This window comes from Rhinoderma darwinii, chromosome 2 (assembly GCF_050947455.1).
Source record: "Rhinoderma darwinii isolate aRhiDar2 chromosome 2, aRhiDar2.hap1, whole genome shotgun sequence".
Classification (NCBI taxonomy): Eukaryota; Metazoa; Chordata; class Amphibia; order Anura; family Rhinodermatidae; genus Rhinoderma; species Rhinoderma darwinii.
In genome coordinates this window covers 168,048,260-168,066,691 of record NC_134688.1, presented here as the reverse complement: position 1 = coordinate 168,066,691, position 18,432 = coordinate 168,048,260, and positions in this window count along the sequence as shown.

Here is an 18,432-nt window from a genome sequence, read left to right as displayed (position 1 = left end):
CGTGTTGGCAGCACGTCCCCCTGTTTACACAGGGAGATGTGCTGCTGACAACCATAATATTTTTGCTGCATAAACGATACAATCAGCCGATGAACGAGTTACAATGATCGGCACGAGCGTTCTGTGATCGCTCGTTTGCCTGATAATTAGCCCTTGTAAGAAGGGCCTTTAGTTTCTCACCAAATAACATCAAACTGTCACTTTCTGAGCCTGCCTAGTGAAAGTCTCCTTAGCTTCTAATATTTACAATATGAACTCCATCGTACATGCTTTATTTGTTATTTGACGGACAGGCAAACAGACATACTAAAACGTGCTACTATTGAGATAAGATGCATCTGTCCAATCAAAAACAACAAATCATATTTGGAAGTACTTGCATACTCGCATTAAACTTTCCAAATACACAATCTGTCTATTTACTTACACTTATCACTATCCATTTTTAACTATAATTTTCCATCAAGGATTGACTGGGTAAATTAATGTTTATCGCAGGGTGCAGATGATTACATCCTGAAGTTGTTTTTAAAAATCACAGATATAATTTTCATTTAAACCGATATTAAATTATATTGCACAATGCATGCTCGTTCTATGAGTACTCAATTAAAACTTTTTCATTTAATAGTAATAATGGCTTTATTTTCTAAGCATGAAACTGACAGAAATTATATTTTGCATGTTGATTATAATCACGTTCTAATTTCTATTCCTCCTTGTCACATTGTTGACATGTTTGTCTTTAATTAAATCAAGGAAAAGAGATGTTCTGACAATGATTGCTGTTTAAGCTGACAACAAAATTGTTAATGCAAGATCATGCCAAAACCACAACATTTAACTATATATCATTATTCATTACATAAGAAAAATGCTGCTTTTGACATTATACAAAAAACTTGCTGACACAAAATTAAAGCAAGACATGACAAGAAATTACTCAGTGATGTATACTAAAATGGAATCGAAATTATAATTATTTGTTTTTTATATTCCCTTATGTTATTAATTTTCTTTTATAGACCCAAAACAAACTAGTAGTTATAGATGAGCAAATGTATTACTGTGGATCATTGAATCGCAAAAATGACAATGACCAAGGTCACTACTGGTTAGTGTGTATAGTGTTCACATGTCATACTTTAACATTCATGTGATGTAGGAGTAGCGTGACATATGTTATTAACACCAGCAATTCTCATGTACTTATCCAATCAGAACATGGAAATCTGTTTGACTCAAAGTGCAAGAATTACTGTGTTTACCCCCAGACCATTCACATACCACTCTCCAATTGAGAGTGACCTATCTTATCCCAAATAATGTCAATTTTGGGACAGGTTGAGAATAATCCAGGACAACTTCAGATCATTCTCTCACTAGTGGAAGATTTCCACATTGTAACCTTCAGCCTTCCTGTCTACAAACGAAAATGTTTCTTTATTCCCAGTCTTCAGTTAGTTGTAATTATCCAAGAAAAAAATCAATCCTTAACTTGCGGAAATCAAGTTAAGTATCCCTACTGGTTTATGGGTTAGATATTTTAAATTGTCTTAAACCAGTGTGTCATTCTTATTTGCAGTACATCATGTTTGCTTATCCAGTCACATTCTGTGCTGCATCCACAATTCTATTTGTCTCCTATAAAGTTTTAGACTGCATGACTTTACATTTCCTAGCAGTCTCCAGTTCATGGTCTGTACAAGGGCCACTATGTTTTGATGAATTTATGGAGATGTTTACAAGATGCACTTTACATTAGTGCTGTCACGATGCGGGGTGTGGACCCACTGGACCGTACCGCGTAGCGGACCTGCAGCTGGCCAAACAGGTAAAGTACAGAGTCAATGGTTCAGAGAGGATACCTGAGGCAATGTAGACAGTAGAAAGGCAGGCACAACTGGGACCAGGCAGCGGGTAGACGTCAGCTGTGGTGTAGCGAAACAGGCATGGAACGTCGTCCAATCTAGCAACAACTCAGCACAGCACTTAGAACAGGGTAGCACGGAAACAGGATACAGGATACAGGAACAGGGTACACTGGGAAACTGGAAGACACTAGGAGACCATTAGCATGACAAACTTCGGGTAACAAACAATGCTCTCGCAAAGAGCAAGAGGGCAGAGCTCTTTTTAAAGCCCAGAGCATCCTGGGCTAGATTGCAGACTTCCTGCAATATGCGTGCGCTGGCCCTTTAAGAGCATGTACGCGCCCTCCGGAGACAGCCTCGTTATCCGGAAGTGAGTGGCGGAGCCACACGGGACGACGACGCTACACACAAGTCAGGAGTCCATGGCCAGGGCCGTCGAGGGGTAAGTCAGAACGACGGGCCGTGGCCATAGACGTTACAGTAGCCCCCCTCTTACGCCCCCTCTTCTTGGGACCAGAGTGGGAGAGAAACCTTCTCATGAGGACAGGGGCATCAATGTTCTCCTCTGGCTCCCAAGACCTCTCTTCTGGACCGAACCCCTTCCAATCCACTAAATAAAATGTCCTTCCTCCCACCTTCTTGGTTAGCCAGAATCTCCCTTACTTCAAAAGTCCCAGATGAGCCACCAAGGACCACTGCGGAACTAGGAGTCCTGGAGTAGCGGTTCAGGACCACGGGCTTCAGCAAGGAAACATGGAAGGAATTAGGAATCTTGAGGGTAGGAGGCAGTTGCAGCTTGTAAGATACCGGGTTGATCTGTTGCAGGACTTCGAAGGGTCCGAGGAACCTAGGAGCAAACTTGCACGACGGCACCCTCAAATGGATATTCCTTGAAGACAACCGGACTTTAGTCCCTGGAAGAAACTGCGGAGGATCCCGTCTTCTTGTATCTGCCTTTCTCTTCATGCGGTCCACCGCCAGCAGGATAGAAGATCGGGTCTGTTGCCATATCTGTAGGAAGTCCCTGAATGTCAAGTCAGCCGCAGGCGCCTGGGACATAGTAGACAGGAAGAGGTATACGAGGATGTCGGTCGTAGACGATGAAGAATGGGCTGGAGGTTGTAGACTCACTAGTGTGGTTATTATAGGAGAACTCTGCCCATGGAAGCAACTGCACCCAGTCATCATGTTTTCTGGAAACAAAGTGACGCAGATAGTTCTCCATAATCTGGTTAACCCTCTCGACTTGCCCATTGGATTTTGGATGATAGGCCGAAGAGAAGTCCAACTTTACACCGAGGAGACCGCAGAGTGCTCTCCAAAACTTTGAGGTGAACTGGACCCCTCGGTCCGAGACAATATGCAGAGGCAAGCCGTGCAGACGGAAGATGTGTTGTATGAAGAGGTCAGCCAGTCGAGCACAGAAGGCAGGCCAGTCAAGGGAACGGAATGAGCCATCTTAGAAAATCGGTCCACCACCACTCAGATTACACTGCAACCCGCAGAAGGAGGAAGGTCTGTGACAAAGTCCATTGCGACATGCTGCCAGGGAGCAACGGGCACAGGCAGTGGTTGGAGCAGACCAGCAGGTCTGGAGTGGGCGACTTTATTTGCTGCGCACACCGTGCATGAGGAGACAAAGTCCATAATGTCTTTGAGTAGTGTGGGCCACCAGATCTGATGGGTGATTACATCTTGGGTCGTACGAGCACCTGCGTGACCAGCCAGCTTAGAACAGTGAGCCCAGTGAAGAATTCTTCCTCTGTCTGCCAGACGCACAAAAGTTCTTCCCGGAGGAATGTCTTTAACTTGCAGGGGATTCACAGAGAAGATGCAGGACAGATCAATAATATTCTGTGGGACGCCACAGTGTCTTCAGTTTCAAAAGACCTAGACAAGGCGTCCGCCCTCACATTCTTGTCGGTAGTGGAGTTCGAACCGGAACCGAGCAAAGAACAACGACCACCTGGCTTGACGAGGATTCAACCGCTAGGCCGTCTGTAGGTAGGTCAAGTTCTTTTGATCCGTGAAGACCAGGATAGGATGAACAGCGCCCTCCAGAAGATGTCTCCAGTCCTTCAGAGCCAGTTTGATGGCCAGTAACTCCCGAACCCCAATCGAGTAGTTGCGTTATGTGGAGGAAAACAGCTTGGAATAGTAGCCACATACCACCGCCTTGCCTTTCAAACCTCCCTGGAACAGGAGTGCACCAGCACCGACAGAGGAAGCGTCCACCTCTAATGAAAACTGTAGGGATATATCAGGGTGGTGAAGAATAGAGGCTGACGTGAAGGATTTCTTTAAAGATTCAAATGCGGCTTCTGCCTCTGGAGTCCACATTTTGGCGTTCATACCCTTTTTAGTGAGGTCGGAGATAGGGGATGAACAGCCGGTAGAAGTTGGCGAATCCCAGAAAGCGTTGTATGACCCTTAAGCCTTGGGGGTGTGGCCACTCCAGGACAGCCTTTACCTTCTGGGGGTACATCTTGAGGCCCTGATCAGAGATGATATAGCCCAGGAAGGATAGGGACTTCTTCTCAAACACACACTTCTCCAGCTTGGCATAAAGGCGATTCTCCCTTAGGCAAAGCAACACCTGGCAGACATGACTTTGATGAGTTACTGGATCTGGGGAAAAAAATCTAAATGCCATCGAGATACACCACAACACAAACATAAAGGAGATCACGAAAAATGTCATTGACAAATTCTTGAAACACTACGGGGGCATTACACAGGCCGAAGGGCATAACTAGATATTCGTAGTGCCCATCACGCGTATTAAAAGCAGTCTTCCACTCGTCACCTCGACGAATCCGAATCAAATTGTAGGCACACCGCAGGTCCAGTTTAGAAAAAAAAAATTCCCCCCCATATGCGATCAAACAGTTCAGAGATCAAAGGCAGAGGATACCTGTTCTTTACAGTGACCTCGGTAGTCAATGCAAGGTCATAGCGATCCATCTTTCTTCTTGACAAACAAGAACCCCGCTCCGGCCGGGGATGAGGATTTACGAATGAAGCCCCTCTCCAGATTCTCCTCAATGTAGGCCGACATAGACTGGGTCCATGGCAAGGAGAGAGCGTAGACTCTACCGCGAGGAGGGGACAACTCAGGAACCAGGTTGATCGGACAATCATATGCCCGGTGTGGCGGCAAGGTCTCAGCTTCCTTTTTATTGAAGACATTGGAGAACATGGCGAAACAAGAAGGCAAGCCTGCTAGTGACTGAGGCGGAGAAGGCTGTGGTGACTGGACATGGCCCCGACAGCGGTCTTGACACTTCGGACCCCACTGGAGAACCTGTCCAGTGTTCCAATCCAGGACTGGGGCATGCAGACGGAGCCATGGCAAACCCAGCAGCACGGGATTGACGGCCTTGGACAGAACAAAGAGGGAGATGAGCTAAGCATGAAGAACTCCTACTTGAAGTCTCAACGGCTTGGTTACAGACACAACTGGGTCAGGCAATGGCAGTCCATCCCCCGAAGCAACGATCAACGGCCTTTCTAGCAGGACAGTAGGCAACTGAAGAAGGTCCACCAGGTCCTGGCAGATGAAATTGGCAGCAGAGCCAGAGTCTAGGGAGGCAGAGACCGGATGGGACCTCTCGCCAGCAATGATGGTTACGGGAATGAATAGTTTGGAAGAGAGTTCGCGATTAGATGCAGTGACGCCCAGGGTTATCTCTCCAACCAAACCTAGGCGCCGTTTTTTTTTTACTTCTGCGGGCACAGACGCACGACATGGCCAGCCAGGCCGCAATATAAATATTGAGGTGCGCCTGCGCTGTTTCTCCGGAACCGACAATTTTAGCCGATCCACTTGCATCGGAACCTCAGGCAAAGCAATAGACGCCGGCAAGAGGGGTTGCTGGAAGTTGGGCGCCAGTCTAGGAAGTCCAGTCTTCTTTCCTGATGAACTTCATGAGATCTCTCCCTCAGCCTTATGTCTACCCGAGTGGCGAGCAGAATCAAAACATCCAAGGCAGGTGGCAGATCTCGAGCGGCCAGTTCGTCCTTAATCTCGGACGACAGACCATGCCAATAGGATGCCACCAAGGCCTCATTGTTCCAGGATAGCTCTCCTGCCAGGGTCCGAAACTGGATGGTATATTCGCCCACAGAGGTGTCCTCTTGGTGAAGGTTGAAGATGGCTGTGGCTGCCAACGAGACTCACCCTGGTTCCTCGAAAACAGTCCGGAATAACCGCACAAATCCCTGAAAGTCTTGGGTCTCGGGACCCTGACGTTCCCAGATAGGGCTAGCCCATGCCAAGGCCTTGCCGGCAAGTAGAGGCATGACGAATGTGATCTTGGTTCCTTCCGACAGAAATGCTCGGGCGTGCAGGGTAAAATGAATATAGCATTGGTTCAGAAACCCCCGACACGTACTGGCGTCTCCGTAGAATCAAGAACTGCCAGGAGGTGTAGCAGGAGGATCGACATGAGGATTTTGCATAGGAACAGGGAGAGAAGCAACTAGCATCCCTAGCTGCTGTGCCATAGCGTCCGATATAGCGTTGATCTTGTCTAGCTCGGAGATCCAGCAGGTCCGCCTGCATAGCTTGGGATGGTGCCAAGCCTTTGAATTGACTAGCGTACTGTCACGATGCGGGGTGTGGACCCACTGGGCCATACCACGTAGCGGACCTGTAGCTGGCCAAACAGGTAAAGTACAGAGTCAATAGTTCAGAGAGGATACCCTGAGGCAACGTAGACAGTAGAAAGGCAGGCACAACTGGGACCAGGCAGCGGGTAGACGTCAGCTGTGGTGTAGCAAAACAGGTGTGGAACATGGTCCAATCTGGCAACAACTCAGCACGGCACTTAGAACAGGGTAGCACGGAAACAAGATACAGGAACAGGGTACACTGGGAAACTTGAAGACACTAGGAGACCATTAGCACGACAAACTTCGGGTAACAAACAAAAAGCAAGAGGGCAGAGCCCTTTTTATAGCCCAGAGAATCCTGGGCTAGATTGCAGACTTCCTGCAATAAGCGCACACTGGCCCTTTAAGAGCGTGCACGCGCGGGCACGCTCCACCTCCGGAGACAGTCTCGTTATCTGGAAGTGAGTGCCGGCGCTTCACGGGAGGATGACCCTGCACACAAGTCAGGAGTCCATGGCCACGGCCGTCGAGGGGTAAGTCAGAACGACTGGCCGTGGCCATAGACGTTACAAGTGCATTCCATTAGAGGATCTCAGCTACGTTTTATAGCTGAGATTTAGAAGTTTTTAGATTTCTTTCAGTCCACTGTGGAAATATTCTATTTGACACCAGGATGTCTAAGGATCTTTCTCTAGTTAAGGCAGATAGAGGTTCTTTACGTGTCATATATAGGCAGCATTGGCTGCTGCAAAGTATGGTCAGTCAGGATTAAAAGCGATGGATAAGCCATGCAGCTGCAGCATATGCTGGTACAAGTGTCAGAAAAAAGTGGACGGGCAACGCTGCATTTAGAGTTGATGCTACCCTAGGCACTTTTAATGTTGATGTCCCCATAACTTCCAAAGTTGCAGAAACAGTGTTGCTCGCTGACATTGCGGCTCCAGCGCTGGCCCCAGGAAGGGTAAGTTCAATGTAAGTAAAGAATAAGTAAAGTAAAGAGTAAGTTCCAGGTGGGAATTTTTTGCTTTTATATTTGTTACTAATGTTTTTTCTGTATTGGTTTGTGTTTTTTTACAGGTTCGGTTGTTGGACTACTTCGGATTCGAGGACTTCAATGATGGTTTTTTTTTTTCAACACAATGGTTAACAAGGGTTGTGTGTTTTTTTTTATTTCTGCATAATATTTTTTCTATGTCTGTTTTTTTTTTATTTTATAACTATTGCCTTAGTAATGGTCACTCTCTGATTGACAGCGCCCATTACGAAGGCAGGGCTTAGTGTTAGCCGGTGAAAAGGCAAGCACTAACCCCCATTATTACTCCGAACCCACCGCCGCCAGGGTTACCGGGAAGAGTTAGGTATGATCCAGTACCCGATCAGCTGCAATGGTGGACGGGCACTGGGGGGGATGCAGGCTGTTATCATTAGGCTGGGAAAGCACAAAAATCGTAGGCCTTCTGACACTGGTAATGCTAGCCTGCTGCTGCGATGTTGTATCTGGATGTTTAAAAAAAATGGGGGGACCCCACGTAGTTTTTACAAAAAAAAAAAAAAAACATGGAGCCATCCCCATTTTTCATAACCCTCCAGATACAACATAGCGGCAGCAGACTTGCACTACCCAGGTGGGAAGGGCCTCGGTTTTTGGGCTTTCCCAGCCTAATAATAGCAGCCTGCGGCCAACCCAGTGCCCGACCATCTCTTCAAATGGTTGGGTACTGGATCGTACCCAGCTCTTCCCAGTACCCCTGGTGGCGGTGGGTACCTACTGCTAGCCTTTTCACTGGCTAACACTAAGCCCTGCCTTACTAATGGACGCTGTCTATCAGACAGTGGCCATTACTAAGGCAGTAGTAATAATGTTAAAAAAACACCAACACATAAAAAATATTTTATTGAAATGAAAATCCCCACACAACCCTCGTAAATCATCTTACTGAAAATAAAAATGTTGTCATCAAAGTACTCCTTGAATCCGAAGTAGTGAAACAACCCAACCTGTAAAAAAACAACAAATAAAAACATTAGTAACACTAACATGTAAAAAAGCAAAACAATTACTATACTTGCATTCCTGGGTTCATGGCCGTAAATTAAGACTGTAGTTGTTTGAGACTGTATGTTTGTTTGTTTGTTTGTGTGTTTGTTTGTTTCTCCTGTACTGTATTACGCTTTACCTCTGCAACCACTTTTGACCTTTCTGACAGAGCCTTATTTTTCAAATCTGACATGTCACTTTATGTGGTAATAACTTTGGAATGCTTTTACCTATCCAAGCGATTCTGAGATTCTTTTCTCGTGACACATTGTACTTTAAGTTAGTGGGAAAATTTGGTCGATAAATTCAGTATTTAATTGTGAAAAACACCAAAATTTGCATTTTTCTATATTTAGATGTATCTGCTTGTAAAACAGATCGTAATACAACACAAAATAGTTGCTAATTAACATTTCCCATATGTCTACTTTAGCCATAGTGTGCTAATGGACTGAAACACAGGCCTCAGAAGCAAAGGAGCACCTAGAGGATTTTGGTGCCTTCTTTTTATTAGAATATAGTTTAGGACCCATGTCAGGTTTGAAGAGGTCTTGTGATGCCAAAACAAAGGAAACACCCAAAAAAATATTTTGAAAACTATACCCCACAAGGAATTAATCTAGGGGTGTAGTGAGCATTTTGACCCCACAGGTGTTTCATAGATTTTCATAGAAAAAGAAGCGACATGCCCTATCTTCGGGCTTTTACGCCTCTGACCTCCCATTGACTTCAATGGGAGGCAGAGAAAGCTTATTCCGAGGTGTTTTATGCCCGCGGTGCTCAATGGCCGCGGGTGAAAAACGGCGCGAAAATCGCCGCGAAAATCGGCGTGCAGGGAGAGGAAAATCTGCCTCAAACTTCCAAACTGAATTTTGAGGCAGATATTCCTCCTGCAAAATACTCCGTGTGAACATAGCCTTACAGAGTTCAGTACAGTATACCAACAGCAGAGAGTTAGGACATATTTAGATTCAAAATGTTGATATTCTAAAGAGAATCCTTGCGGGATACAAACATTGATGTGGCAACTCTCCCCAAAGAGCTTATAGTGATGGATAAGGAGCTCCACTCTATGCTACATCACCCCGGTACACTCTGTACATTTATAGTAGGAAATTATTTAAACAGTTATAACAAGACAATAGACAGGTTCACAAGGGTATGGATAAGGTGAGGAAAAGAGGAACCTAAGAGATATCTTAGTCTTACTTTTGTATTTAAGAGGAATACAATAAGTATACTGCGTAAGGTCATGGTGGTTTCGAAGAATCATACATGACCCACGGCAGCCACACACTGGTAAAGCATTCCAGGCGATTGTTCAGCGAGGCTGTCAGCGATTCCATTCTCCTAACTTTGCTAATTCTATTATGAAGAACATTTAGCGTAGGAGGATTAGTGCGTTTCCAGTGAGCTGCAATAAGACATTTCGCGGCAGTAAGCATATGAAGTAATAACCGGGATTGAACTTTCCTCCAGCCCTTGGGTGCTACATTGAGGAGAAAAGTCAGGACTTGCAGTGGGAGTCTAATTTCCAGCCCTTTATGGAAAAGGTCCCCCCCAAAAGGGGCACAGCAACCGACAATCCTAAAAGATATGAGGAAGTGTCCCCCTGTCGCTGCAGCATCTCCAGCATCTATCCGATACTAGAGGGAAAATTCGATGAAGAAATTCCTGAGTGTGATACCAATGCATCAAAATCTTATATTGGTTCTCTTTATATGAAGCACAGAGGGATGACTTCGCTGTATTAGACAGTTTCCAAATATTCTTAGTAAACGACATTGAAGCAAGGGCATCGGCAGAGTATCTGCAGCTCCAGACCACAACAAAGCATTCGGGTGTATAGGTGCAATCCATAGTTTCTCAATCTCAGTCCATTTGTTATATGCACGTAGCGAGGTCCAGCTTGGGATCCTACGTAGATGTACAGCTAGATAATACCGATAAACATCTGGGACAGCTAAGCCACCCAATGTAACAGTCGAAAGCAGGACTGACCTTGGGATTCTATGTCGTTTTACCCGCCCAAATATATTTCAATAGAGACGTTTGAAATTTGCGAATAACTTTTCGTGGTATAGATACCTGGAGAGTTTCCAAGAGGTACAGTTATTTTGGCAAAATAGTCATTTTAACCGCAGACACTCTACCGAAGAAGGACACGGGTAGAGTGGACCACTTAGATAAAAGTTTATTCATTTCTTGGAAAAAAGGGGTATAGTTATATTTATACAGGGAGGAATAGGAACTAGAAATCTTAGTACCTAAATATTTTATTGTGTCTGTTTTCCACGCAAAATTAAAGGAGGACTTCAGGGTCGATATAAGCGACGGGGAAAGATTAATTGGCAGGGCTTCTGTCTTAGAATTATTAACTTTAGTAGTAAGCATTTTGACTCCAGAGGTATTTCATACATTTTATTTGAATTGGGCAGTGAAAATAAAAATGTCATTTTTTTTCCAATAAGATGTAGCTTTAGGTCAAAATTTTTCATTTTCTCAAGAAATAAAGGAGAATTACCAACCTAACATTTGTAAATCAATTTCTGCTGAGTACGGCAATACCCCATATGTGGTCATAAACTGCTGTTTGGGCACATAGTAGGGCTCAGAAGGGAAGGAGCGCCATATGGCTTTTGGAGTGTAGATTTTCCTGGATTGTTTTCTGAGCGCTATGTCACATTTGCAACGCCCCTGTGGAACCAAAACAGTGAAAACCCCCCAGAAGTGACCAAATTTTGGAAACTACACCCCTTAAGGTATTCACCTAGGTGTGTAGTGAGCATGTTAACCCCGCAGGAGTTTTGCAGAAATTAGTGTGCACTCAATGTTGCAGAGTAAAAATTTGAATTTTTCCATAGATATGCCAATATGTGGTGCACAGCTTTTTCCACCATAACAAGACAGCTCTCTAATTATTATGCTGTGATTCCCGGTTTCAGAAACACCCTACATGTGACCCTAATTTTTTGCCTGGACATTCGACCAGGCTCAGGATGAGAGAGTACCATGCAAAATTGAGGCCTAATTTGTAGATTTACAAAGTATTGGTTCACAATTGCAGAGGCTCTGATCTGAAATAATAAAGGAACCCCTGAGAAGTAACCCCATTTTGTAAACCACACCCTTCAAGGCATTTATTAAGGGGTGTAGTGAGCATTTTCACCCAGCAGGTCTGGTGCAAAGTAAAATGATAAATTTTTTCCTTGATATGCAATTTCAGCGGCAAATATGTTGTGCCCAGCTTGTGCCACTGGAGACACACACCCCAAAAATTGTTAAACGGGTTCTCCCGGGTATACATACAGCTGACTTCCACCGCTGATGACGCCGCTAGAGCTCCTGAGCCGGCGCCATCTTGCTGTCGGCTACGGAAGCCTAGAACGCTTCTGTACTAGGCAGACTGGGAGGCCAGTATTAGGAAAATACAGCTTTCCATGAGGTATAATTACGACAAATGTTGGGAAGGGGTTAAAAACTGAATAAAAACAATGTTTAAAAAAACAAATACCAAAAAAAGTGCTGTTTTTTGTTCATCCTGCCTGCTGAAAAACGGAATAAAAAGTTGATTACAAAGTGATATTTCACCTAAAATGGTACTAAGAAAAGCATTACTTCTTCCCGCAAAAATTAGCCCTTATAAAGCTACCTTGGTGGAAAAATAAAAATGTAGTAAAACAAAAAAAACTGTATAAATTTGGTATCACCATAATTTATTCAGTGCAAAGTATAAAGTTATCATTTCACTTATACCACAAGGTATAAAAACAATAAAACATAAGAACAAAAACAAAAAACAATGGCAGAATTGCTGTTTTTTCGAATCCCCCCCCCCCAAAAAAATATGTCATATAATACAATATATTAATTCCAAAACAGTGTCATTAAAAAACACAACTTACCCTGTAAAAAACAAGCCCTCACACAGCTACGCGGCCAGAAAAATAAAAAATGTATGACTTTCAGAGATTAACCCCTTCCCGACATTTGACATATCCATACGCCAAAGTCGGGTAGGGGGAAGTATGGAACAGGCTCACGGAGTGAACCCGCTCCATAAGATGCCGGTGTCGGCTGTATGTTACAGCCGACACTTCAGAGTAATGAGTGGGATCGCGTTTGAGCGCGATCACGCTCGTTTAACTCGTTATATGCCGCTGTCAATAGCGATCGAGGCGTTTAACTCATTGGAAAGAGGGGGGCGACCCCCTCTAACAGTTCATCGCGCCCCCCGCAACGCAATCGCGTGGCAGCGATGGTTGCCATGGCTGCGTGGGGGACTAATGAAGGCCCCAGGCAGCCATCTTTGTGCTCCTATTAAGCGTTGCCTCCGGCAGGGCTTAATAGAAGCCTGTCAGAATCACGATATACTGCAATACATTAGTATTGCAGTATATAATGCAAGCGATCTAACGATCGCTGGTTGAAGTCCCCTATGGGGATTAATAAAAAAAAGTTAAAAATTTGTAAAATAAAATTGTAAAAAAATAATAATTAAAAGTTAAAAAAAAAAAACTTTTCCCATTTTACCCCTAGAGCATAGTAAAAAAATAAATAAATAAACATAATTGGTATCGCCGCATCTGTAAAAGTCTAAACTATTACAATATATCATTATTTAACCCGCACCGTGTACACCATAAAAAAAATTGTAAACGCCAGAATCGCTCATTTTTGGTCACCTCATCTCCCACAAAAAAATGAAATAAAAAGTGATCAAAACGTTGTATGTACACCAACATGGTATCGTTAAAAACTACAGCTTATCCTGCAAAAAATAAGCCGTCACATCATTTTATCGACTGGAAAATAAAAAAGTTATGGCTCTCAGAATTTGGCGACACAAAATAAATTGGATTTTTTACACTAAGGTTTTTACTTGTAAAAATAGTAAAATATAGAAAAAAACTATATATTTTTGGTATTGCCGTAATTTTATTGACCCACAAAATAAAGTTAACATTGAGGAATCGCTGTTTTTTTTATTTTCTACCCCACAATTAATTATTTTTCCTGTTTCCCAGTTCATTATATGGCACAATAAATGGTACGAAAAACTACAAATCGTCCCGCAAAAATCAAGCCCTCATAGGAATATATCGACTAAAAAATAAAAAAGTTATGGCTTTTGGAAGGTGGGGAGGAAAAAACGAAAATGAAAATCTGAAAAAGGGCTGCGGCGGGAAGGGGTTAAAAAGAAAATAAATAAATCTCTATGTCCTAATGAGTTACTGTACTTTCATAAAACAGTTGATATGTCATATAAGAAGTTTTATTGGTTGAAAGTTTTCTGAAAGTACAGTTTCTCTGTAAGGCCCAAATTAGGCTGAAAACCAGTCACAATGCAATTCAGCAGCATAATAAGAATGGCCAATGAAGACACATTCCTTCACATTTCAGCCAACCAACAGCAGCTTTAAATGGCAGTCTTTTCTGATTGGCTGAATGATGTACTTCTCCTTCTAGTGCATTCATTTAGAAACATTTTACTGTTTTTAGATCTGTCACTCTTTTAAGCTTTACTTTAATTTAAAATGAAATATTAAAAAAATAATAATAATTGGAAGGAAAAAAAAGACAGTAGTCATTTACGGCTTTTAAAATACATTTAAAATACAATTCTTATATAAAGATATGATGAAAAGCGCCTCATTGGGTTTTGTTCGAAATTCTAAAGTGTTGCAATTATTCTTTTTATTTATTGAGCTCAACATATTTGACATGTCATTATTTGTGCAAAGCATACAAAGTACGGTTTTATGCACTGGTAGTTCAAAAGAGAATAATAAAAAAAATAAGATGTGCAAAACAAACCATATTAAACAATATTTATTTTTTGTCAGCATTTAACAAGACAAAACAGGACAAGGGTCTCATGAGTGACACGTATTAATAGAACATTTTGTAACAGTTGAAGTAACAACCTCACAAGACATCATTAAATAAGTACAGCAATGCCTTTTCCTTTTGCATTTACTTTGTCTTTTCTTTTGTATTTTTTTTTAGTTTTTTTTAAATTCCATTTCTCTTACTTCTCTTATTACAGCACGGTATCTGCAACCCCCACCCTTTCCACCTTTTCAACTTAAACCATTTAAATATTATATTTAGAGTAGCATATTCATGTCAAAATGTTTCAAGCACAAACAATAGTAAAGAAAGTGTTATATGTAAAGAACTATGTTTTATTTGAAAGTGTCTGACAAGATATTAATTTAGTTTCCAAATATAGTGAATTTGTTATTAGGCCGATAAAAAAAATTCAAAATGAAATGTCAAAACGTGTTGAAATACCGTGCTGTGCAAAAGTTTTAGGCAGTTGTGGAAAAATGTTGTAAATTAAGAATGCTTTCAAAAATAGAAGTGTTAATATTTTTTTTTATCAGAATTAAAAGTGAATGAACAGAAGAGAAATCGAAAATCAATTTAATATTAGGTGCGACCACACTTTGGCTTCAAAGCAGCATAAATTCTTCTAGGTATACTTGCACAAAGTCATGCATTTTGTAGGATTATAGTCAGGCGTATAATTAACCAATTATACCAAACAGGTGATAATGATCATCATTTTCATATGTAGGTATAAACACAGTCATTACCTGTAACAGAAACAGCTGTGTAGGAGGTTTAAACATGGGTGAGGAGCAGCCAAACTCTGCTACAAAGGTGAGGTTGTGGAAGACTGTTTCATGTCACAAGTGCACTATTGCAATGTTATGGAAATGCAAGGGGATCAATACCTCAAGGCTGCTGGAGTATGCTGTGAGATAGTGTGCATGTAAACCCGTAACCTCAAATCCGTAATCACTCTGATCGATATTGTCTAAGGCTACTCTAAGGTATTTGCCAGAGCTGACCGCAATGTGGGATGGACTTTGATGCTTAGAACCCAGGTTGTCTTAACAGAGTGTAGTTTTGGATAAGAGGTATAATGCAGGCCGACCTGAGCTTGAAACCACACAGCCAGTAGGTTAACTGAAAGTCCAGAAGCGGAGTAGAGGTAATTAGACAAGCCCCGGTCAAAACCAGCCGGAAGCGGATAATCAGAATCGGTAATCAGTATAGAGGTCCAGGGAAAACAAGTGCATGAGAAGTCAGGAGCTTGATCAGAAACCAGGAGATAGGAAAATTCACAAGCAAAGACAGGTGGGAAAAGACAGGTATAAATACAACCCCACAGCTGATTGGCAGAAGGGCAGAGAAGAGAGATAGGCAAAAGGTAAAAGAAGAACCGCCGAGAAGCTAGACAGGTCGTCATAGTGACCTTAAGCGAATAGGTGTTTTCCTAGCATGCAAGACTGAGCACAGCAACAAGACACAAGGTAGTTATACTGCATACGCAAGGTCTCCCAGGCAAAGATTTCAAAGCAGACTGGGGTTTCAAAATCTGGTGCTCAAGCTCTTTTGAAAAAGCACAACGAAATGGGCAAAGTTGAGGACCGTAGATGCAGTGGTAAGCCAAGAAAGCTTACTTCAGCAGATCAAAGACATATCATGCTTACTTCCCTTCAAAATCAGAAGATGTCCAGCAGTGCCATCAGCTCAGAACTGTCAGAAACCAGTGAGATCCAGGTACACCAATCTACTGTTCGGAGAAGTCTGGCCTGAAGTAGTCTTCATGGAAAAATTGCATACAAAAGCCATACCAACAACATGGACGCAAGGCCAAGCGACTCAACTACGCACAAAAACAAAGCAACTGGGGTGCAGAAAAATGGCAGCAGGTGCTATGGACTGATAAGTCAAAATTTGAGATATATTTGGCTGTAACAGAGGGCAGCTTATTGGCCGAAGTGCTGGAGAGCGATGCAATAATGAGTGTCTGCAGGCAACAATGAAACATGCTGGAGATTCATTGCAAGTTTTGGACTGCATTTCAGCAAATGGAGTTGAGGATTCGGTCAGGATTTATGGTGTCCTTAACCCCTTCCCTCTTTAGCCACTTTTGACCTTCCTGACAGAGCCTCACTTTTCAAATCTGACATGTTTCAATTTTGTGGTAATAACGTCGGAATGCTTTCATCTATCCAAGCGATTCTGAGGTTGTTTTCTCGTGACACATTGGACTTTATGTTACTGGCAAAATTTGCTCGATACGTTCAGTATTTAATTGTGAAAAACACCAAATGTTAGCAAAAATTGCAAAACTTTGTATTTTTCTCAATTTAAATGTATCTGCTTGTTAGACAGGCAGTTATACCACACAAAATTGTTGCTAATTAACATCCCCCATATGTCTACTTTAGATTGGCATCGTTTTTTGAACATCCTTTTATTTTTCTAGGACGTTACAAGGCTTTGAACTTTAGCAGCAATTTCTCACATTTTCAAGAAAATTTCAAAAGGTTATTTTTGCAGGGGCCAGTTCAGTTGTGAAGTAGCTTTGAGGGCCTTATATATTAGAAACCCCCAAAAAGTCACCCCATTTTAAAAACTTCACCCCTCAAAGTATTCAAAACAGCATTTAGAATGTTTCTTAACCCTTTAGACGTGTCACAGGAATTAAAGCAAAGTAGAGGTGAAATTTACAAAAAAGTTTTTGCAGAAAATCATATTTAAGCCATTTTTTTTGTAACACAGAAAGTTTTACAAGACAAATGCAACTCAATATTTATTGCCCAGATTCTGCAGATTTTAGAAATATCCCACATATGGCCCTAGCGTGCTACCGGACTGAAGCACCGGCCTCAGAAGCAAAGGAGCACCTAGTGGATTTTGGGGCTTTATTTTTATTAGAATATATTTTAGGCACCATGTCAGGTTTGAAGGGCTTTTGCGGTGCCAAAATAGTGGAAATCCCCCAAAAGTGATGCCATTTGGGAAACTACACACCTCAAGGAAATTTCTAGGGGTATAGTGAGCATTTTGACCGCAAAGGTTTTTTACAGAAATTATTGGAAGTAGGCCATGAAAATTAAAATCTACATTTTTTTTAAAGAAAATGTAGGTTTAGCGATTTTTTTTTCTCATTTCCACAAGGACTAAAGGAGAAAAAGCACGCAAAATTTGTAAAGCAGTTTCTACTGAGTAAAACAATACCCCACATGTGGTCATAAACGGCTGTTTGGACACACGGCATGGCTTAGAAGGGATGGAGCGCCATTTGGCTTTTGTAGTTCAAATTTAACAGGAATGGTTTGCGGAGGCCATGTCACATTTACAAAGCGCCTGAGGGGACAAAACAGTGGAAACCCCCACAAGTGACCCCATTTTGGAAACTACACCCCTTGAGGAAATTATCTAGGGCTATAGTGAGCGTTTTGACCCCACAGGTTTTTTGCAGAAATTATTGGAAATAGGCCCTGAAAATTAAAATCTAAACTTTTTCAAAGAAAATGTAGGTTTGGCTAATTTTTTCTAATTTCCACAAGGACTGAAGGAGAAAAAGCACTGCAAAATTTGTAAAGCAATTTCTCCCGAGTAAAACAATATCCCACATGTGGTAATAAACAGCTGTTTGGATACACGGCAGGGCTTAAAAGGGAAAGAGCGCTATTTGGCTTTTGGAGATCACATTTAGCAGTAATGGTTTGCGGAGGCCATGTCTATTTGCAATGAGGGGACAAAACAATGAAAACGCCCAATAAGGAATTTGTATGGGGGTGTAGTGAGCATTTTGACCCCACAGGTATTTCATAGAATTTATTAGAATTAGACAGTGAAAATAAAAACAATCTTCTTCAATAAGACGTAGCTTTAGCTCAACATTTTTAATTATTTCAACAAATAAAGGTAAAAAAGGACCCCAACATTTATAAAGCAATTTCCCCGAGTGCGGCAATACCCCATATGTGGTCATAAACTGCTGTTTGAGCACACAGCAGGGCTCAGAAGGGAAAGGGCGCCATTTGGACTGCAGATTTTGCTGGATTGGTTTCTGGGCGCCTGTGGGACCAAAACAGT